At 41.3% G+C, this 23,122-nt stretch overlaps 1 protein-coding gene across 6 annotated transcripts in view; it reads right to left on the reverse strand.

Annotated features, from left to right (window-relative positions):
- ANO4 (anoctamin 4) overlaps positions 1-23,122 on the reverse strand; it is a 146,500-nt gene that overhangs the window by 84,045 nt on the left and 39,333 nt on the right. The gene's annotated exons all lie outside the window — the stretch shown is intronic.

The following is a 23,122-nucleotide window of genomic DNA, read 5'->3' on the forward strand; positions in this document are numbered from 1 at the left end:
ATTTCCCATTCTTAAAAGTGACTCAAGCCGTGGTGTACTAAGTAGTGACAGCTTATAGTAAATACTGACAGTTAAGAACAATCCCTTACCGAAGGCTCCAGGGTAAATTCTATGGAATGCAGTAAAAGTGAAAGTGAAGTTAGTGTCCAGGGGGCCATGAAGGAAAGAAGATGGCCACTTAAACTCTAAGCTCTGCTCTAAGGCCCAGAAAAACAACTTCCAACATCCCAGTCCTTCTCTTCCACTTCCACATTCGATTCAGCTGTTGCCTCCCTTTCCTGCTATCCTCCCCAGCTACCCCTTTTGCAAAGAAGGAATTCTGTTTTTCTATCCTTCAAGCCATACTATTCTATACTGTACTATAGGGCACTAGATTAAATCATACCAGTGAAGGGGCTATTAGAATATTGTTCTCTATATGATCCCCAAAACTGTTTAAGGCATTTTCTCCTCTCTCATATGTTATCCCAAAGGGGGGAGGTTTTTCCAAAGGGGGGAGGTTTTCCACCAGCCAGAAGAACAAGGCTTTTTCTTGCTTAGATGTTACAGTGAAAATAGGCCTATCTCAGGAATGTCTGGCTTGGGCGGGTAAAAGATAAAGAGCAAGGTTGAATGGATGTTATTGTAACCCCAGAAGGAGGGACTGGACATACGTGAAACAAGGAAGTCCAAATATGGAGAAACGAAAGCTAAATTCTGTACCATTTCCCGTAAATCACATGTTTTCTCCGAAATCAAATGATTATCCGTCCCAGAGGGTATAAAAAGGGCTGGCAAGCCCAGAGAGGGGGGCAGACATTGGGCAACGCATGTCTGTACCATTATTTTGTCATGACAAAATAAAAATGATTTTACTGCTGTCAAATTGACTCTTTGAAGTGAATTCTAATGCTCCAATATAGGGAGGGAAGGAACTAAGGAATAAGGTCTTTCACCAGTACCCTTAATTCTGAAATACTGTACTGTAAGGACATATCCCACAGCAGGAATGTGCTTTTCCAGCCAGAACCAAAGTGTAACATGAAGTGGGCGACAGCAGAGCCCAGGTATCTTCAAATATTATATTAAGTTTCATACTTAATGCAATTTACTTCAAATTTATTTTTGTGATATATAAATGATATGAAAAGACTTGGTCTATTTATTTGTATCATTTATTATTCCTATGACCCTTGTTATGGTTTCTGAAATCAAGCAGTGGGTTTTGTTTTTTGTTTTTCTTTGCCTGTTTGACTGGGTGCCATTTTGAATCACAGTGCCAAACCAAACTTTTCAAACTGCACCAATTTTAAATCTACAATGGTTTTTGGGTTTCTTAGAGTTCTCAAAGGACAGCCTACAAATATAAAGAAAAATAAAGAAAAGGAATGCAGCACAGTATTTCATTACCTGTACCTCCAATAGTTGTGTGGAAGTGAGAATTTCAGCAGCTGCAGATTTTCTAACTCCTTCAGTGCAATCTTCACCAGCTGCTGCCGAGATTCCTGTTTCCACGACCTTATTAAAGGCACAGGAGCCCTGTCTTCATTTACAGTACTTAAATTACATAAGGAGTTCAATCCTCTTATGGCCCCCCATTTTAGAAGGTACAGAGAGGGATCACAATTTGGCTAAAAACTAAGGAGAGACCTGGAGCCGTACATGTGGAATTTATTAAGGACCCCTTCTTTAATTCAACCACTGCTCCATTGCATCTGTTTCCAGTTTCCCTAACTTGTATGACTAGAGAGCGTCATGCATACATTCATTTTACACCTTGGGCCACAGTATCATGATTTTTAAAGATCATGCTTGAATAAAACTAATACATTGCTGCTCCTTATTCATGTTGCCTGTTGGCGATGCTGTAATTCAAAACCCGGCCTCCTTTAGTGTCAGAGCATGTTAAGTGATGCATAAAAGAGGCAGCACTAGGAGTAGTTGCAGAGATCTTAGCTTTGCTTCCTGTTTATTCTATATATTACTATTATTTAACAGTGTTTCTCAAACTTGGGTCCTCAGCTGTTGTTGGACAATAACTCCCATTATCACTGACCACTGCTCCTGATAGCCAGGGATGATGAGAGTTGTAGTATAAATGAAAGCTGGGGACCCAAGTTTGGAAACACTGATTTAGAGTACAGTGGTACCTCGGGTTAAGTACTTAATTCGTTCTGGAGGTCTCTTCTTAACCTGAAACTGTTCTTAACCTGAAGCACCACTTTAGCTAACGGGGCCTCCTGCCATCCTGAAGCAAAGTTCTTAACCTGATGTAATATTTCTGGGTTAGCGGAGTCTGTAACCTGAAGTGTATGTAACCTGAAGCGTATGTAACCCGAGGTACCACTGTACAGTATAAAGCTTTCTCAGCTTATGAAGGAGTAAAGTGGTTTTGGGAAAGCATATATTTGTTTTTAAATCCTTTAAAAGTGACTAAAAACCAAAAGAGGAACGTCCAAATATGTTTTCAAATGAAACTATCAATGTAAATAAAACAATGAAACTTAAACTTTTCAACACTCTGCAGTGTTTCTGGAATATAAAGTATGCAAGCAAACTGGCCCTTTAAATATCTGAAACTGGCCCTTTAAATATCTGAAACTGGCCCTTTAAATATCTGAAGCGGGCTGAACTAGAGCTGAAAAATTCACAGGCAAATTTCTTAAGCAATTCCCTCCTATTTACAAGAATTGCACGCTCACATTTTTGTCCTCTTAATCTGCATTTTTCAGCCTTCCTAATTCTTGAATGTGGAACCTGATTGCACAGGAAAGGGCTGAAATAGGGCAGGGTATGCAATATGTTCCCAAACCACCCGTTAAATAGCTTGCCCTTGTTGCCATCTGCATCTGTGCATGGACTGAGGGGTAAGGGATAAAACAGGGCTCTGTTGAATCTTACGCAGATCAATTAATGTGCAGACACTGTGCCCTTGTGGGAACAATCCTGCCCACATTTGAATTAGGATATTAATTTCCCCTCTAAAGCTATAGCCTGCTGGAAAAACTTTTTCAAAATTCTGGCAGGTATTCCACCAGAGAGCTCACAGAGCTACAGTTCCCATCACCTACAGTTCTCAGGATTCTTGGAGGGGGGGAGTCATGTGGTTTAAATGCACATTGAATGTATGGCATGGGTGTGGGGATGAACATGTTTTAACGTTTCAATTGCCTGTCACCCTTCTCTCTGTCATGTTCTTCTTTTCTTGGGTGTTACAGATATAAAAGCACCAGGATATATGGTTAGACAGTAAAGATGCTATTTTCCCTGGAAGATACTCAAGTTGTTCTTTCCCCTTTACGTTGACAGTGAAAAATCCATTTTCATTTGGCAGCTAATTTTGATGGAAACAATCCAAAAAAGAAGTGGCAGTGCAGATTAAGAAGTACTTTCTGTAAATCTAGGCAAACATATAACACAAGGTGCTCCTAGACTTCAATTTATGTAATGATCAACAAGTGACTTGCTTGGCACGGGTATTATCTGTCTCTCCCAGAAAATTAATGGGGTAATGTGGAGTTGCTTATTTTAACGGAGTAATAAAAAGCCAAACCAAAAAACTGAAAGTGTTGCATTTCCTGTTGCAGCTTTCTCAGCAACTTAAGGAAATGTTCGGAAAAATATGACAAACACAAAACATACCTACTCATGCTATTAGTGTATGCGAGATTAAAAATGGAAGGGTACAAGATACAGGAAGGTGCTTTCATTTACAAAGACATTTTTGATTTTATGACTTCCATTTTTAATTGGCCCACCATTTTAATTCTCTGGAAATCAAAGTTGTGGCCATTTTACTTTTTTGCCACCCAAAATGCCCCCATTCTAATGCTACATGCCTACAGCAGCTGGGACTACACATAACTAGCCCTAGTTTGATGCCTGCAATAACGTTGCTAATTTGGTCAACTTTTTTTGTAAACCGCTCAGTTTTATTTACAGTTAAACAGCATTTTGTTAAATAAATCATTTGCTCACCAGAAAGCTAGATTTAATGCAGCCCCTGTTTGATGTCAGTGCTATTGAGGGTGTCTGAATGGAAGACAAGGCTATCATTGGCAAGTAGCCACAATTACTAAGTTCTACCTCCAGAGGCATAATGCCTCAGAATTCCAGCTTCTGGGAATCACAGGTGGGCAGAGTGCTGTTTCATTCATGTCTACCTTGCAGGCTTCCCATAGGCATCTGGTTGGCCACTGTCTAGCACCCATTAGGATGAATGAGTCCTCATCCAGTTAGGGATGTTCCTATAGAAATGGCTCAGGACCACAATACCTCAAGGACCGCCTCTTCCCATATGAACCAACCCAGACCCTGAGATCATCTTCTGAGGCCTTCTTCGTGTGCCTCCTCCATGAGAGGTCAGGAGGGTGGCAACACGAGAACAGGCCTTCTCTGCAGTGGCTCCCTGTCTGTAGAATGCTCTCCCCAGGGAAGTTCGCCTGGCGCCTTCACTATACCCCTTTAGGTGCCAGGCAAAAACGTTCCTTTTCAATCAGGCCTTTGCCTGAGTTGATCTACATCCTATACCCTTTTTAAAAATGCTGGCTATTTTTTTTGGGGGGGGGGAGTTATTGGGTTGTTGGTTTTGTTTTGATTTTATGTATCTGATATTTTATGTGAGCTGCCCTGAGACCTTCGGGTATAGGGCGGTATAGAAATTAATTAATTAGATGAAGTTCCTGGATCAGAGTGCCTGTCGTATTAGGCAGCACTGCAATTGTAGTCCGGATTTTAATGTTTGGAGTCATTCTGCACTGAAACATGTTTGTACCTTTAAGAACAGTTTTTGTGAGCTCTGGGCTGATTGGTTGCAGCTGGCCATGGCTACAAAAGGAGAAAAGCTGCAGTTTGAACTCTGCCTGCAGGAAAAACACCCACAAGCTTTACTGTTTGTTGTTTTGAAATAAAAGCTTTATTTAAGTTGGTTTTACACCTGTCTCATGGAGCCACAGTTCTCTGTCATCTGCCACCAGTGAAAATCCCCCTCTGACATTTAATGCCAAACTCTTCATACTGGGTGCGGGGTAAAGGCAGCGTGTATAGTTTCAGTATTATCTGAACATCCAAAGCTTTCAGCTCAGCTAAAAGTTTCATTGTGTGAATTAACAGGGAAGCAATATTTAATTGCAAATCTTTCTGGGCAAAGGTGAGGCGCAGTGTTTGGGGGCTAAGATTGCATTGTATTTGAGTTTGGGGCCTTGGGCAATTTGTCTCCATTTTTGTCAAGCACTCAATTTGCAAGAATGCCAAAGGCATCTGGGAAACTGTCAAGCAGAACGTAAGGATAACAGCAGTCTCCTGCAGCTTGTCTCTAGGATTTGATACTGGAGAGAAAGAAGATGTGCTACATCTGTGCACATGAGTGGACAAACAGAGGAGATAAATATTTTGACTCTTTCTGAAGTTTACAGATGCATACTGCAGGTGGAAGTTGGATACATGTGGAAATTTGCCCTTTTACATAGCCCGGATGGGGGACTTCCCAAAACTGCAAGGGGCAGAATGCAAGCATGCAGGCCCCAGGAAGACTTAGAACAGCCCCAGGACTCCTAAAAGGCCCATATAAGTTTTTCTTCTTCTTCAAATTCTGCTTACCACAGACCATTCTCGGTGCCCAATCGGGCATGACATTTCAATCCCTTCTCTATTCAGTACTCCTGACAGAAACACCGGTTACATAGGTTCCTCTAAATAGAAGAAATGTTTTGCCCTGTAAAATGGTTATTTAACAGTATGTTCAAAAATGCATCAGAAGAATGCAGTGCAGTAAGTGCTGCCAGGGAAATATTCTGTATCTCTTAATAAGAGAAATATGAGGCTTAAATAACAAAGGCAAGTTGCAATGGATAAGCAGAGAAGCACGAAGGTAATCAGCAGAAAGCTCAACACTAATTCAGGATTTGACCTAAATTTCTCCAGTCACTGTTGGATTGATTCATATACTTCAAGTTAATCTTTTTTTATTAAGCATTTTAAATGCTGTGGCCAGGAGGTTTCTGGGTTTACATAGTGAGCTTCAAAAATGCATTGGTGTGAAGACTATGTTGAAAGAAATTGTAAAAGAAGAACAAAAAAGCAATATGCCTTTGGTGTGCATCTATACGTTTGTATTGTGAATATACTGAACTAACAATTTGCTTGATTTTTTGTTACATTAAGGCAGGCATCCCCAAACTCGGCCCTTCAGCTGTTTTGGGACTACAATTCCGATCATCCCTGACCACTGGTCCTGTTAGCTAGGGATGATGGGAGTTGTAGTCCCAAAACATCTGGAGGGCCAAGTTTGGGGGTGCCTGCATTAAAGGGAAGTTCATACTTGAGGCGTGGAGTTCAACCTTACTGGTAACAGTTACAAGTCATGCCCAGGATAATCCCACTTTAGTGTAAACCCAGGGTGTAGTATGTAGTACAGAGGTACCTCGGGTTAAGTACTTAATTCATTCCGGAGGTCCGTACTTAACCTGAAACTGTTCTTAACCTGAAGCACCACTTTAGCTAATGGGGCCTCCTGCTGCCGCCGTGCTGCCAGAGCACAATTTCTGTTCTCATCCTGAAGCAAAGTTCTTAACCTGAGGTACTATTTCTGGGTTAGCGGAGTCTGTAACCTGAAGCGTACGTAACCCGAGGTACCAGTGTATGTATAATATAATACGGTGCTTGGTGTATTGTATATGTATAAAACAAAAAACCATACAACCAAATTCAGAACTGCGGAAAACTAGATATTGGGATCGTTTCAGAACACTGGTCCACTCAGCCCAGTACTGAGACAGAGTCCCTTCCAAACTCTGCTAGCTGAGATCCCTTTGCAGGAGATGCTAGAGATTGAATATAGGGCCTTCAATAAAGCACGCAGCCTATAACTGTGTGATGGCTCCTCCCTATATATGACATCTTCACTTCTGAATTAGACAAAATGTGTTTTCTGGTGATAATAATCAAGCCAAGACCACACAACTCCTGCACCTATTCAGTGTAGCACCAAATTGCTAATAAATCAGGCTTTCTTCTGCAGATGGTCTTACGGAAGTAGAATGACTATTTGTAGCCATTTGATGTGGCTGTCCAGTATTTATTAAAGAAGAAAGTGCTCATCCAAGCTCACAAGCAGTTGTACATTTAAGTAAATAATCAAGTAAGTTGGAGCATTTTAGGGGTGCCTGAAAGTGATAATAAAACAGCTCTTTGCTCAAATAAAACCAGAAGCTTGAAGCTGTTGCTGAAGTCAGTGATATTTTTTCAACTTTTCAAAACATAAAGCACCAACCTTAATTCTTAAGATGGCAAACTGTACTGCTGGTTAAGAACTTGGACCATTGCTAGGGTTTCCAGCAGCTGCCAGGAGTTTAATCTTCTCAATCTATAGCTTGAAATATCAAAACAGTATCTAAACTATGACAGCACAAACGAAAAGAGCTTCAAAAATGATTTCACACAAAGAGTTATGGCTAGCTTGGTTCTTTGATCAGGATAACATAAGCAGCAGTGGAAATATTAGGTCAATAAATGCAGAATAAGTTATTAGTGTACATTGACAAGCAATTTAAAGTCTAAGATGCAAAACTGGAAGGATTTTTAAAAGAGATGTTGCATCATTTAATTCACAGATATAACACACTGAAACATCTGCAAAAGTTGTACCATTGTAAATACACACACACACACATACACATATACTGTACATTATAATAAATCCAAACAAGGCCTATACTGTCTCTTTTATGTGTCATTATTGATAACCAAATCAACCCTCCCAAGCCTTCCCCACCAAGTGGTCCATTGTATTACCTTCCATTCATTTTTCCACTATGTTTTTTAATCTAGCTACAGCTGAACCAGCCAGGAAAAGGGCTCCTAAGGGCCACATGGATGGCTTGGATCATGAGAGCCTTAAAGGAGCGAGGGGAGCAATCACAGAAAACCAGGAAAACAAAATGCAATAGTAGCTACCTACTCAGCATCTCTGCCTGACTGCAGTTCAGATCTCCTTCTTGCAATGCCAAGCTGTATGCGTTCTTGTATGTAAAAAAATCTCCACTGCTTAACAGATGGTTGGCAGACAGACTTGAGCGTATGGCTCACCAGCTGGAGAGAGATGGGATGCCCACTATCACACCCTACCAGCCGAGTGGTGTTGTAAAGACCAGCAACAATGCCCATTTGGTTGTGCACATGTGGTATAGTGTGTAGGTGGATTTTCCCCATGCACATGCCCTTTAATGAGTCTACAACTGTATATAAAAGAGCATTTTTGCTGGAAGGGAGTACATGAGATAAATATACTAAATACTATAGATCGCAGAGATTCCTGCACTCTACAGATTTTAAGTTTACAATGACAGAAGCAATCTTTATGTGCTGCATTATAGCACACCCAGGCTCAGCGGCAGTACAGTGCATTTGGGGACCCATTTCTTAATCTTTACCATATGTTACTTTCACCATATATTTATTTTACCATATGATTGCAGTGTTCCTGTTGCAACCCACCTTGGATCAGTGTTATAGAAGGCCAGTGTTATAGGGGGCATAAGCTTGCACTCCCCAAAGAGTATTGATATGTCAACTTTTCTTGTCTCCTCCATAACATGCAGTAACCTTGCCATAATATTGCACATTTCCATACCCCAGATAATGCACAACATCTTGATGTGATGACAAAGGTGTTAGTACACAATACAGTGGAACCTTGGTTTTCGAACGTAATCCATTGTGAAATGGGGAAGCAGACAGCATGAGGATGGTGGTTTCACCTAAAGCTCCCCATAATCCTAACTGTATACACCTATGCAAGTCTACTTGGAAATAATAGCCACAGAATTCAATGGGTCTTACTCCTGGTTAGGCACTTAAGGGTGTAACTAAATATTATTGGGTGATGCTTATGGTCCAAGCCAGTCAAAGTACTTAAATCTTTACACAGCCAGCAACAAATGCCTAAGTGGCAAAATACTGGTGAAGATCCTCAAATAATGCTTCACATTAACAGTACAGTACACGGAAGGCTATCCAATTAGATTTATAACATCACAAAGCAACGCCCTAGTAAAAATGTACAGAATTTTAGCTTGTTTAAGTATCCTCCAAAGTAAACAGATTTTGGCACAAGTCTAGTCAATTAAGTAAAAGAACAAGGACTCCAAAGAAATCAGAAAGGCATGCAAAAACAGAAGCTGCCTGCAGAATTGTTGTCCTGCAACGGGCAATGGAACAATACCAGAGTCCTTAGGCTACAGTCCTAAAACTTACTCAGGAGTCAATGTTATTGATTTCAATTATATTGCAATATAAAACTTCCAAATATTGATTTCAATTAGACCAAATTTAAGACAAAATTATCCCTAAGAAAACTTTGGTCTAATAATGCTATACAGTGGATGTGTACAAGCAGCTAGTTTTTGTGACCAATGCTGTAATCCCAAGTAAGGATACCTGGGTGTTAGACCCACTGAATAAAAGTGGGGCACCAATGAAGGCTTTCATGGGTGCTGGGTTAGAAACCCCCTGCCTTAATAGACCAGCCTCCACTTACTTAAACTGGAGAGTAGGAGAACTGAAGAGTGGAAACAGTGCAACAAACTAAAACACTAGAATACAAAAATGGCAATTCATTATTTATAGTCACATTTCAAAGATATCTCACTGAACTCAATGGGCCTTAGTTCTCAGTAAACATGTACTGAATAGGCCTTTTTCACATGCACATTTTTTTTTAGAACATTAATTGCAATTCCTCATTTAAAGAAAAGTACACACATCTGTTAAGATTGTGCTTCTGCCAGAGAAGACATTTTCCCAATATTTACACCTTAATAGCTGCAACTGACAAACAACAGCTTTGTGAACCCTGGAAACTAAGTTAAAGTCTGTCAGAATACTTACCAGTTTATAAATCTTAAAAAACATTGTTTTGTTCTTCTAACTTATCTTAAAGATACTGATATAAAAATAAGCTAATAGATCCTACACCCAGAGCCTACATATTCTTTCTAACACTTCAATTTCAGGAAATATATATATATATTTATATCTGTATTTTGTGAAAAGAGGTGAGTGCATAAAAAGATGTAAGAAGTCAAACACCATTTTAATAGTGCCGAAAGCCCTACAGCTGGCCTTGTGGGCTGGTTTTCAAATGTGCATTGATGTGTCAGTGAATAAGGTGCTGCTGATGCAGAGCACATGGTCAATTTAGTGGACTGCAGGGAATTACCAATAAACCTGCTGATCTGTAGAAATGACCTTCACTCTTCTAAGCCTGAGCACAGTTATCTTTCAAGCGCCATTGGCGATGGAGAGGTAACATCCCATCTTAAACTAAAAAGGACTGCACTTTGGAAAGTTTGCTCTCACCCAACCTGCCTCAGGCAGTTTGTTCGCATAAGGAAATTTAAATGCAGACAGCTGAGCATGTAGATAGATTATTAAATAGCACCAATGAAATTCACAAATAACAGGCAGTGAAAGCACATGCATTTTCTGCCAGCAGTAGTTATTGCAAGGCAGGCACCCTTATCTTGACATTCTTGTTCTGTTTGTCATTAACAATGAGACTTGCTTCAGGTTGATGTACTGATTTTACTGCTAACACATGCTCAGAATGCTCAGAATCTGATAACTTTTACCGAGATTCAAGAACACTTGCACATTCACATGATATGTAAGTGGGGCTGCTCTGTCTGGACACTATTGGCAAAACCTATTGGTGTTTCGCAACTTTCTGACTAGTTGCAGGACCTTAGCCAGACCTAGCGGAGTAAATGCAGAATCCACAGAAGTAATTGGCGACTTGGCTGCAGACAGGATAGACGAAGCAGGAACCAGGAACTTGTAGTTAGGTGTGGACTATTTACAGGAACAGAACACGGATCTTTAGCTTGCTCTCTCTGACACGACTCACAACTCCTACACTGACACACTGAACTCTGAACTCACGAACACTGAACACTGAACTCCCAGTTAGTAGGCCATTAATTATTACTCCCTTGAGAGAGCTTGACCAATCAGGGAGCGCTCTCCATGTCTCTGTTATTACCAGGCAGACTTACTCCTTCAGATTGCCTTCTGGCTGTCTGCCAAACCTTATTCGCTAGATACGTTTACCTCTAGATGCGAACGGGGCTCCGGAACGGATCCCGTTCATATCTAGAGGTACCACTGTAAAGGCGCATTTTCATGTATTCAGCAGGATGCACAGCCAAAGGGACACAGATCAATGTCAGGGGAGTTATGAGCTGTTGCAGCTCTGCTCCCTCCTCATACCTTCCATGAATGCATGAGCACTTGTGTCTGAACAGGGCTTTAGACTCAGTGCTAGGGGTGGGGTGGCTCTCCAACCTAAATTCCCAAGCTATCACTTTCCAGCACTAGGTTCCACAGGAAGACAAGTGGCTGTGGAGAGTGGAGGATGTGCACCGCAGAGCAGGCACCATCTCTATGTTGACAGACCCCTGCTGGGAATAAGTTAGCTGCTTACACATGAGCTGCTGATAGCTCCTCCTTCTCTCACACATTCCAGAAGCCCATTTAAAAAAATAAAAATAAAATAGGTGTCATGGTGCACAATAGAGAGGAGCTCTGCACAGTTGCTTAGGCAACATGCTGCTGCTGCTGCTGCTGCTGCCTGCCCCCATGCTGCAATTCCCTAGTGGCATTGCAAAAACTCACATGCACTGAAACATTGTGCCAAATTAGAGTCTTTTAAAAAAGTTATGTATTTTTTTCAATATCTCTCAGAGGAAGCTCATAATTAGTGGCCCAGATATGATTCAAGTAGAGGGGGATTCACACACAATAGAACAGCGGTGCTTCCACCCATAATCTCAAAATGATAGCCAATGCTCTATCTAAAGCTCTATAATAATAGTCTTTGTCTCCAAAGCTCTCCTGTATCCTCACATGAGCCTTTCTCAATGTATCCTCAAAAGGAATATAACATCATTTTACCAGTTTCTAGGCAAGGTTTTGCTGTGTCCCTAGGCTTCAGTAGCAGCTTGGTTCCTGACCCAGAAAAATAAATTTACATGAAGGGAAATAGATGATAGCTCCATCTGAACAGGAGCACTCTATGGATCTTATTGTGGAAGAAGATTGTGAAAGAAGATCTACTACTGAGACAAGCCTACGAACTTCTTAATATGTGCTACCTGAGAACTTTAAGTCATCCAGAAAACACAGATTGTCCAAGGCTCTATTGCTCTCCCATAAATTTTTGCCTAAGTTTTCCACGGACATGCCACAAGAAGCTCAAGAGCACCCAGGGAGTGAATGGTCTGGACCAAAGTGTATTCCCTTTAAGCCCTTGTTTGTGTTCCACTGATAGATGGAGAGAGGGAATCATTGACACCAAGATACAAAGATTCTGTTGAATTCTGGTAACTCTCTGGGAGAAGCTGTACATGGCCTCACCAGTGGCGTAGCGTGGGTTGTCAGCACCCGGGGCAAGGCAAGTAATTTGCGCCCCCTAACCCGTGGATTTGCGCCCTCTAACCCTAACCCCCACTGGGCCTCACAGAGGAGTAAGGAACCCTCAGGCCCAAATGCAGTCCTCCAAATGTCTCTATAGAGGCAGGTCACATCAACTCTCCTCCATGCCCTCTCAAGTGCTTTTGTTTTTTTACCCATTGGGCTGAAAAAAGTTCTCTGTCCCTGTGTCTGGCTCAACCTAGATTCTGCATCAAACTGGACTTTATAGACTTTCTTCCAACCTTTTTTTTTGTTGTTAAAAAAAATGCAAAGCAGCCTCAGTATGGCTGCAATCTTAAGCAAACAGGAGCAGGGGGAAAGGGAAGGGTGCTTAGCCTTTTCTACGGTTTTTCCATTCAAAAAACACGGCAATTGCTTTGCATTGTACGAGATACACAAGACACATTAACATTCCCTTACAAGTCACTGGTTCTCAATTTGAACATCAAGGTTATATTGTCCAGTGTCTAACATCTCCAGAGTATCATGGCCACAAAACTCATCTCAGTTCTATTATATGCAGATGGTGCGGTTATTCTATTCCAAACAAAAGTAGGCCTAAAAAAACTGACCAGAGCATTTTCAGGATATTGCCAGAGAGAGCAGCTGGCCGTGAATTACAAGAAAACCAAAGTCATGGTTTTCTCAAGAAACTATAGGGCCCATAGATGGCATATGGACAACCAGCTAATTGAACAGGTCAAAGTTTACAAATATCTTGGCCTTATTTTCCAGTCTACGGGGTCATGGGAAGCACACCAGATATGTGCAAAAGAAAAACCGTCCGAAAGTGCATGAATTCTGACACGTTTTTTCCACACAAAAGGTGGTAAACATATACCACCAGTCCTGGAAGTGTTCCAAGCTAAACCCCTAGCACAGTTATTATATGGGGCTCAGATTTGGACAGATTTGGACCTTGGGTCTACGGAAGCTGTCCAATCAAAGTTTTTAAGGCAAATTTTATCTGTACCACCTTGTGTCCCAAATGCATCATTGCGCCTAGAGGCTAATCTTCCCTCAGTAGAATTACGGATCTGGCATAAGACACTTAACTTTTGGCTTCGCTTAAACTCAAATCCCCCAGGTCTAATATCCTTAGTGCTGCAAGATTGTCATAAGAGCACCTGGACTAAAATTGCCTATCAAAAATTTCACTCTTGTGGTTTATCACCACACCAGCTACTCACTTTGGGTTTTAGTAAAGCAAACAGTCTAATTTGTCAGCGCCTAAATGATATCAAGCGTCAGAACAATTTGGCCACAATAAAGAAATTTTGCCCATGGTATGACTATTTTCCATCTTCACATTTTGACTCTCTGGCACCCTATCTGGAGATGGCAGTACCGAATTGGTGGCACATGCCCTTCTGGCTTGCACTCTTTATAAAGACTTGAGTAATGAAATTATTACCCTTCTTTTATTGTCCATTCTGGGTCACCCAACCACTGCCACAGTGTCCTTTCTCTTGGCAGATCAAGATGAGCAGGTGACAGCAAAGGTTGCAAGGTTTTTAGCTGGGGCAATCAGAATAAGATCCGCTATTTGACTATTGATTCAAAACCCTAAAATGTATTTTATATAATTGACATTTTATTTCTATTCTTTGTATATTGTATTGTTGTTTTATTGCTATGGCCGATGGCTGACGCAAATAAAGATTCATTCATTCATTCATCAAGGTTATAGGCCTTCATTCCGGGAAGCAATGAAAATGAGAAGCTTTGTCATTTTACTATTAAATGTACAAGACTCCGTTGGAAGTGGAGGCATTGACTCCAGCACTGCAGAATGAGAGAGTAAAGCTAATCAAAGCACACTGTGACAGCCTTGACCCAGACAACAGTATTTCTGGGGATACGTCAATTCCTTTGGCAGAGGCAGAGACATGACACTGGGATGCCTAATAGCAGTCTTTGTGCTGGTTCCCAACATTTGGCAAGATGTCTATGCATTTGTCAATACCTGTATGATTCAGGTGCTGCCATGTTACCACCAACGCTCAGAAAGTGATACAGAAAAAAATCCAGCATGAGAGCATTTGTACACAACTGGATTCTCATAGTCAGCCCATACAGACTCAGATCTGGCGTACAAACAGGTCTAAAATTAGCTCAGGGCTTGACAACCTGATAATATGGGCTAGCTAATTAGGGATTCCTCGTGAATCACTGCAGGATGGAATAGAGACAGATGACACACCATTAGGTCCTCCAGATGGGCAAAGGTTGCATGCAACTAGGACAAGTTACTGGTGTGAGAATGTGGCCTCTGTTATGCTCCTTTCCATTCCCCTTAGCTTTCTCCTCTCAAACCCTGGCAGAAGCACTAATATTTTGCGTCAGCACCGGGAGTGGGAATCCCAATCTGCTCAGTGCTTACATGCAACAGCGGCACAGATTGAGAATGCTCCCTTCCTGATGATCAGGCTTGGAGAGATGGATTCTAATGCATTTTGCAGGTACTATACCCATATTAAAATACTATAGCAGAAAAAAGGAGTATGGTCACCATTCAAACATTATTCTAAAAGCAGGTCAGAGGTATGTGCCTGGGTTGTTGCCCTGACTCCTTCCCATTTTCTTTTAAATACATTTTAAAAATATATTATTTAAAATAGCTTTAGGCTGCATTTCTGAAAAAATGCCCATTGAAAGCAGCTTACACTTAAAAGATAAAAAGAGTATACCGTTTAAAACTTTTTTAAAAAACCATTTCAAGTTAGCAACACTTGACATAATTTCTTTCTTGCTTTCAGTACGAGAGGTAAGATAAATGAGTCAGATCAGCACCAAGCTAATGAAATAATGATAACCTCTGTTCAAGCTTTACACTTTAGTTGATTTCCTGGCACAATGTGGTTCTAGTGCAATCCTAATGAAACCCACTTAGGTGATTTTTAGACCCTGGACTTAATAGTCTTACATGTGTGAGAGCGTAAGAAACCCCCTCTGTTATTCAGCCCTTCGATTATCAGAAAAAACTTAATTCCAAACACTTTCATCTCAGTTGTCAGAACATATTCTGCAAAAACATAAAATTATTGAAACTAGAATTAACGCTGGACAATTGTGGATCGATAGATGTACACATAGACACACACCTATACTTACTGAGACTGAATTTTGATAATGTGACAATATTTCTATTAGCTAACAGCCTTTTTACTAAAGGTTTTCTCAGTCTACAATACAGTACAGAATCTAACCACTTCTGCTTTGTTTAATGATAATGACATTAGGATTTCAATTTGTTGTATATTTATATAACAAACTCAAATCCTAATGCTGTTACAGTTGAATGAAATATCATTATGGTGAAATGCAGCACTGGTTTATCTTGGAAAGAAAGAAGACAATACATCAATGCCATGTGTCTGTTCCAAAAGGAAACCGCAGCAAAATTATTTTTGAATCTGGTGTCATGGGAGTGCCAGTCCTATCATACTCCATTATGTACCCATAAGCACTGATGTCCCTCAAGCTTGCTGCTTCAAGCCTTAAAATATTTCCCATGCAATCCTATGCATGTTTACTTTGAAAGAAGCCCTACTGAGCTGAAAGGTTCCCCCCCCCCCGCCACTGAAAGCACTCAAGCAAAAATACATGAAAATATATAGTCCATCCCAGCTAATCTTCTGCTCTCACTTGGTATTCTTATTGATTTTTTATAATCCATCTTTCCAATATGCTCAAAGTGACTTGTTCATAAAACATAAAAACAAAACATTAAGATGTTGATAAATCAAATGATAAATTTAACATACTCCTTCTCTTTTTAATAGTATTTTATTAAAAAAAATACTGAGTGGACTGCCATAAGAAATGAGAGAACAAGAGGTGTGGTGCACATTACTTGCAAGATATACAGAACCATAAATTTATGGCTGAAACCACCAGTGGCACAAGGAATACTAAGAATAAAAGGCTCTATAAAAAATTTCAACCAGTTTGGTGTCACTTATCCCAAATTTCTTGAGAGATGTGGAAGAGACAAATGTTAATTTTCTCTTTTTTTTTACGTGTTCAATAAAATCCCACCAAACTGAGACAACCTACTCAGAAGCATGCCTACTCAGAAGAAAGCCTCCTTAAGTAAAGATACAAAGCCAGCCAGCAAACAAGGTCTAAATAGAATTGCATCCTTACTTTTCCTCTTAGTGGCTGACATAATGCTCCTTTCCTGTTGACATCCATCATCTCAGACCTGCACACGGAGCCATTTCTACTCCTGATGTGAGGGGAAGAGCATCAAAGGAGCAGCAATGATGAGAGAGTAGAAAGGAGACAGTCCAGGTGTGCCTGTCCTTTTCCTCTCCCTTTCCCTCCAAGTAAGTGTGCACAGAATTGCAGCCTTATATTATGGAAAGGATGGGGAACCTGTGGTTCTCCAGATATTGCTGGACTCTGACTTCCAGAGGCCGGTGGTCAAGGAGCCACGTGTTCACCATTCCCTTCTCAATGGAGCACCCATTCAAACACAACATCATTTCATAATTATCTGTTCAGCACTGAATAATGCAAGGCAACCATAATGATGGAGGATGGGCAACTTCTCCCTGATGAAGACCATATTCTGGCATTGTGCTGTACTGCTGGGGGAGGCGGCAATGTCAGCTTGCACTTTTACTGTAACTTCATATGCTTTGAGTAGCGAGCTCTTCCTGACAGATAAGGCCACTTGCCAAAAGGAAGAAGGAAGGGCAAGATCATCTTGGCCAGGTCAGTGACCAAGGCTGCAATTGTGAGGCCAACTATCACATGTAAATTATCCTCAAAAGAAACAAGGCAACTCTCGACTCTCCTGACATATTTGGAGGGGTGTGATGGTCCAGATGCAACTGCATAAGCCATCCACTATGTCTCATTTATTTGAAATAGGTATAAAGGTAAAGAGTAAAGGGACCCCTGACCATTAGGTCCAATCGTGGCCGACTCTGGGGTTGCGGCGCTCATCTCGCTTTATTGGCCGAGGGAGCCGGCGTACAGCTTCCGGGTCATGTGGCCAGCATGACTAAGCCGCTTCTGGCGAACCAGAGCAGCGCACGGAAACGCCGTTTACCTTCCCACTGTAGTGGTACCTATTTATCTACTTGCACTTTGAGGTGCTTTCGAACTGCTAGGTTGGCAGGAGCAGGGACCAAGCAACAGGAACTCACCCTGTCGTGGGGATTCAAACCACCGACCTTCTGATCAGCAAGTCCTAGGCTCTGTGGTTTAACCCACAGCACCATACGAGATAAGAAATTGCCACCAAATATCCTGCCTTAGGACAGGATGTGAGCGGTGGCCTAGGATTCAGCCCAATCAAATCAACTTCCAGTTCTCTATGCTTCAGAGGACACTGACAAGAGGGATGGCAATGTATTTTCTGAAACTCTCAAGTTTCTCAATAAGAAGCAAATGATGTTCAGTACCAAAGCTCTGATACCCTGAAGTGTATCCTCATTTTCAGAATGGTTAACTAATCACTTTTGAAACTAAGGCTGCAATCCTAAAATGAAACCCACTTTGAGTAAATCCCATTAAACTGATTGGGTTTACTTCTAAGTAAACATGGCTGCAAAACTGACAGATACTCATTCTGCTAGGTACTTTTATTTACAGCACACATATACATGTACAATATTTTGCCAGTTAATGTTCCAATGCCTAAGCAGATCTCCAAGTAATTTGCAGATATGTAGATACTAATAATAAGCCAGGGTAAGTTTTGAAATGCTCAATGTTCTGACCCAAAATTAGTTTTTCCACTGAAGTAGATGATTCAGTGCAATTCTTCTACTTTGACAAACAGAGATATTATCTGAGATGGAGTTAGTAGTGCATGATATCAGTTTGAAAATATGGCCTTTAATAGAGACATTTAATTTGTTTTCTGGAAATAAAGGCAAAGAAAAGTTCCTTTTCTGATTGTCAACAAAGTGTAAACTTTAAAATTAACTCTTGACATTTCCACATGAGCCATTGCACCAAATGTCATTACCAGCAAATGCCACAAGTACTGTGCCAGTACAACAAGAGTGAGCAATCTGCTCCCCTTGGTTGAGTGGCCAGATGCAAGGCAGGGCAGGACTTCTGTACCTTTAATAGTTGAGCAGGTGCCACACACAGGCTACACTCACTGAAGTTTCAACTGCCACGCAACTATTAAAGGTTCAGGATCGCTGTCTCTTTTTGCATCTGGTTACCCAAGTCCCAGTCTAACTTCAGGAACCCTTTACAAGAAGATCGCACCTCTGGCAAGAGCAAGCTGTCTCTCCCCAGAGAGAAGGGATTGTCAGAAATGGAGAAAAGCATAATAGTATCCATTGTTTCTCCCCCCCCCCCAAAAAAAATGGAATTTTATTGCAATGGGATGTAAAAGAGGTAATGATCCAATGGGCTACAGATATCGGTAAACCGATTTGATTATCATCATGAGGGGAAATTATGGATGGAGAGTTGGAGATTTGCAGCTTGCGAGGTGATAAAGGAAAATGGGATAAAGATGTTTAACAGATGGTATTTAACACAAAATTGAATACAATGGCAGAAGGTATTTAAGGAAAACATTCAAAATGTATAAAACAAAATCAAAAATGGGTCGGAGGGGGCACTCTTACAGGGGGTTTGGGCACCAAAGAAGGTTTTCTTTTGGGGATAATAAAATCCTTTCTTTACAGAAAGATTCAGCCTTGCTGGCATCCTCTCAATGTGGACAAGCAGAGGAAGGTTTCCTTTTTGGAATAATAAAATACCTTTTTTTACAGAAAGGTCATTGTTTTACATGAGATTAGACTCTTGAGCTGACCAAGGGTGTATTGGCTTTACACCTTAGAGTGCAGGAAAGTTGTTTTCCCTTCCTGCTATGCAATGCATTTCACAGCTATTTTCCCCCTGACTGATTATATCAACTCGGGAGTAATCTAGGCAGAATCTACACACATGTTAAAAACATTATGAAAATGTTGTGTTGGTTTTTTTTAAATCGTTTTGAAAAATGCATTGAATTTGCTATAGCTCACAGTTGTCATCTAGTGTGACAATTGTATATTGCACTTTACAACACACTTAAAACATTTTATTTGCTGCTGTATAACTGAGTCCGCAGCTGCTTCTTTTTGTTTCTACACCAGGTGGGGATGTCTTTACCCAGTAAAACAAATTAGGAATACCTAGCTTAAAGACCTCAATAGGTTTGAAGCTGGTTTGAGAAACAATGCGTCAAACTGTAGTGTCTTAAACAAAGTACTGGGTACTACGTATGCATCTTAAATAATATTGTGTGAATAAGGATTAAAAACCCAACATTGGAAATGCAGTGAGTGCACAAACACATACAAAGGGAACGCAAACACAGTCAAGGTCTGAGACCCTGAACTCTGCTTATCTTTGGTGCCATCTCTATCCAAAGACAGCTTAGTTTGGAAAAGCATCCAGAATGCTGTCATGTTTAAAGGACAAAAAAGATTGTGTATGAAAGGTGATTTCCCTGCTTGGAATGATCCAAAAGAGGGTCATGTCCTCTGGGAATTGCAAGTAAGCAAGTTCTAGATAATCAGCCAGCCAACTTCTCCAAAGCCAGCTTACTCAGTTGATTTTATTTTGTAAATTTTGGGCTTGGTTCATAGAATACATTTCAATGGGTGAAGAAGCCATGCTACCAGATGAAGCAATTAATTAATTAGGGTGGTGGTAAAGTAGACCGGGGGGTGGAGGGAAGCATAATATAAAAGAGGAAAGATGGTTTAAAATTACTGGGAAAATATAGTTGGAGGAATAGTCTCCTATTTCACCCATGTGTACATTTTTAAAAAGAAAACTAAAACTATGAACCCCTCATGTTGCTATTAAGGCATTAATAATTTCAAGATGGAACTTATGAGTATCTGATCTTAGATAATAGTTTTAGGCACTTTGGGATCAGCACTAGTACAAAGGAACAACCAATATCACTGAGAAGACTTTGGCTGTGTAATGCTCCTGTTTATTCTGCAATATGTTCCCATCACTGGTTTAAAAATTTAGAAATGTCATAGGAAGACACCCACCCACCCTTCACCCCCAGAGGTGCAAACAGACAGCACACAACTTGGAAACACATCAAACCACAAATGTGATTTGAAAAACAGCAGGGTGTGTGTGCAACTTTGCTGGGTTTTAACCATTAATGTGTACACAGCCTTTGAGTCAATCCTAACTCTAGTTCTGATGAAGCCTTTCCCTGCTAGGGGTGTATTTGATAGGTGTACAACAGGGTAGGAAAGAATGTGGAGCAGAGGGGGTAGCCTGCTGTGCTCGCAACTGATTCAGAGGAGTTTTTTACAAATGCGAGGTGATGCGAGGTGGAAAAAAAGATTAATGTCTCTGCCACGAGCAAACAAACCAGGCCACTACCTGTCTTTGCACTGCAGCAACGTTAAAGCAAGTCCTTTGGAACAGGCCCTTGGCCACAGATGCAAAAGTTAAGAAGCAGCCAAATTTAATTCTGCCTCTTTGTTCCATTAGTAAATGTATTGAGCCAAGTAAGAATACTGTAAACATCTGCGTTCGCAAGGACTCTATTGTTGTGTGAAGACCATATTCCTGGCAAAACTTTCTGAGAATGTGAACATGCAAAAATGAAGCTGCACTGTCAGCACAAAATGGTCCATTTGTTTTAGATATTCATCAAATGAGGGTGAAAGAGGAGAGAGAGAAATATGGTTTGAAGCTCAACATCAAAAAAACGAAGATCATGGCCACTGGTCCCATCACCTCCAGGCAAATAGAAGGGGAAGAAATGGAGGCTGTGAGAGATTTTACTTTCTTGGACTCCATGATCACTGCAGATGGTGACAGCAGTCACGAAATTAAAAGACACCTGCTTCTTGGGAGAAAAGCAATGACAAACCTAGACAGCATCTTAAAAAGCAGAGACATCACCTTGCCGACAAAGGTCCGTATAGTCAAAACTATGGTTTTCCCAGTAGTGATATATGGAAGTCAGATCTGGACCATAAAGAAAGCTGATCGCCGAAGAATTGATGCTTTTGAATTATGGTGCTGGAGGAGACTCTTAAGAGTCCCATGGACTGCAAGAAGAACAAACCTATCCATTCTTAAGGAAATCAACCCTGAGTGCTCACTGGAAGGACAGATCCTGAAGCTGAGGCTCCAATACTTTGGCCGCCTCATGAGAAAAAAAGACTCCCTGGAAAAGACCCTGATGTTGGGAAAGATGGAGGGCACAAGGAGAAGGGGACGGCAGAGGACGAGATGGTTGAACAGTGTCCTCGAAGCTACCAGCATGAGTTTGACCAAACTGTAGGAGGCAGTAGAAGACAGGAGGGCCTGGCGTGCTCTGGTCCATGGGGTCACGAAGAGTCGGAAACGACTAAACAACAACAACAATTCATCAAATAACTATGGCTGACCTCTGTGATGTCAGAAGTCTTATGGGAGTCAAAGGAGGTGAGGATTAGAGAGCTGGGTGGGAAAGGCCAAAGGGTGTGCAAAATCCTGCATTTCCTGGGTATCGAGACAAAGGGGGAGGGCAAGTGACCATTGCTGGAGAAGGCAAAGGACTCAGGGTAGCAGCTGACAAAAAGAGGGAAACTGGGGTGGGGGGGAGCGGATGCAATGCATACATGGAAACTGGTAATGAAGTATAGACTGGGGCAGCCACCAGTCCCAGTGAGAATGAGTGTATTTGTTGTATGTCCCTCAAGGTGCACAGGTAAACAGAAAACCCCAATAAACTGGTAAGTGATCAAGAACTGCAGTCTACAATCATCCCCCCATTCTTTGCCCGATGACACACAAGTGTGATGACAAGCCAAGTGACATTTAATAGGCCTGATCAGAGCTGGCCCTCATACATAACAGAGATTAAAGGTGTGAGATAGAAGACCAGACACATCACAAAACTGAGTCACAGCTGTTAAACAGTCAGAGTATTCAGTTGGGAATCAGTCAGAGTATTCTGCTGGGAACCTAAAAATCCTATGTTCCTATTACAGAACTTATTACAGAAACATTTTTTGAGTATGTTTGGTACGGCCATATAATGGAATACATGGTACAGCAAGTCAGTTCATAGGCATCATTTTAAGGGTAAAAAAGGTAAAGGTAAAGGTACCCCTGCCCGTATGGGCCAGTCGTGTCCAACTCTAGGGTTGTGCGCCCATCTCACTTAAGAGGCCGGGGGCCAGCGCTGACCGGAGACACTTCCGGGTCACGTGGCCAGTGTGATGAAGCTGCTCTGGTGAGCCAGCACACGGAAATGCCGTTTACCTTCCAGCTATAAAGCGGTACCTATTTATCTACTTGCACTTAAGGGTGCTTTCAAACTGCTAGGTGGGCAGGAGCTGGGACCGAAAGACGGGAGCTCACCCCGCCACGGGGATTCGAACCACCGACCATGCGATCGGCAAGCCCTAGGCGCTGAGGTTTTACCCACAGCGCCACCTGTGTCCCTTATTTTTAAGGGTACATCTATATAATTCCTACCTAGGCAACAGTTTGTGCTCACATCACTTTAAATCCACCTATCTGATGAGAATAGAAATGTGCAATTAAGTTGTCTGTATTTGTCTGTATTGGTTTTATTCTTGAAGATGGAACATTTGTAATATATTTATTGCACTTATATCTCATATTTTTCTCCAAGGAGCTCAAGATGAAGTACATGGTCTCTCCCCCCCCCCCAATT

The sequence above is a fragment of the Podarcis bocagei genome, assembly GCF_964188305.1.
Source record: "Podarcis bocagei genome assembly, chromosome: 10".
Classification (NCBI taxonomy): domain Eukaryota; kingdom Metazoa; phylum Chordata; class Lepidosauria; order Squamata; family Lacertidae; genus Podarcis; species Podarcis bocagei.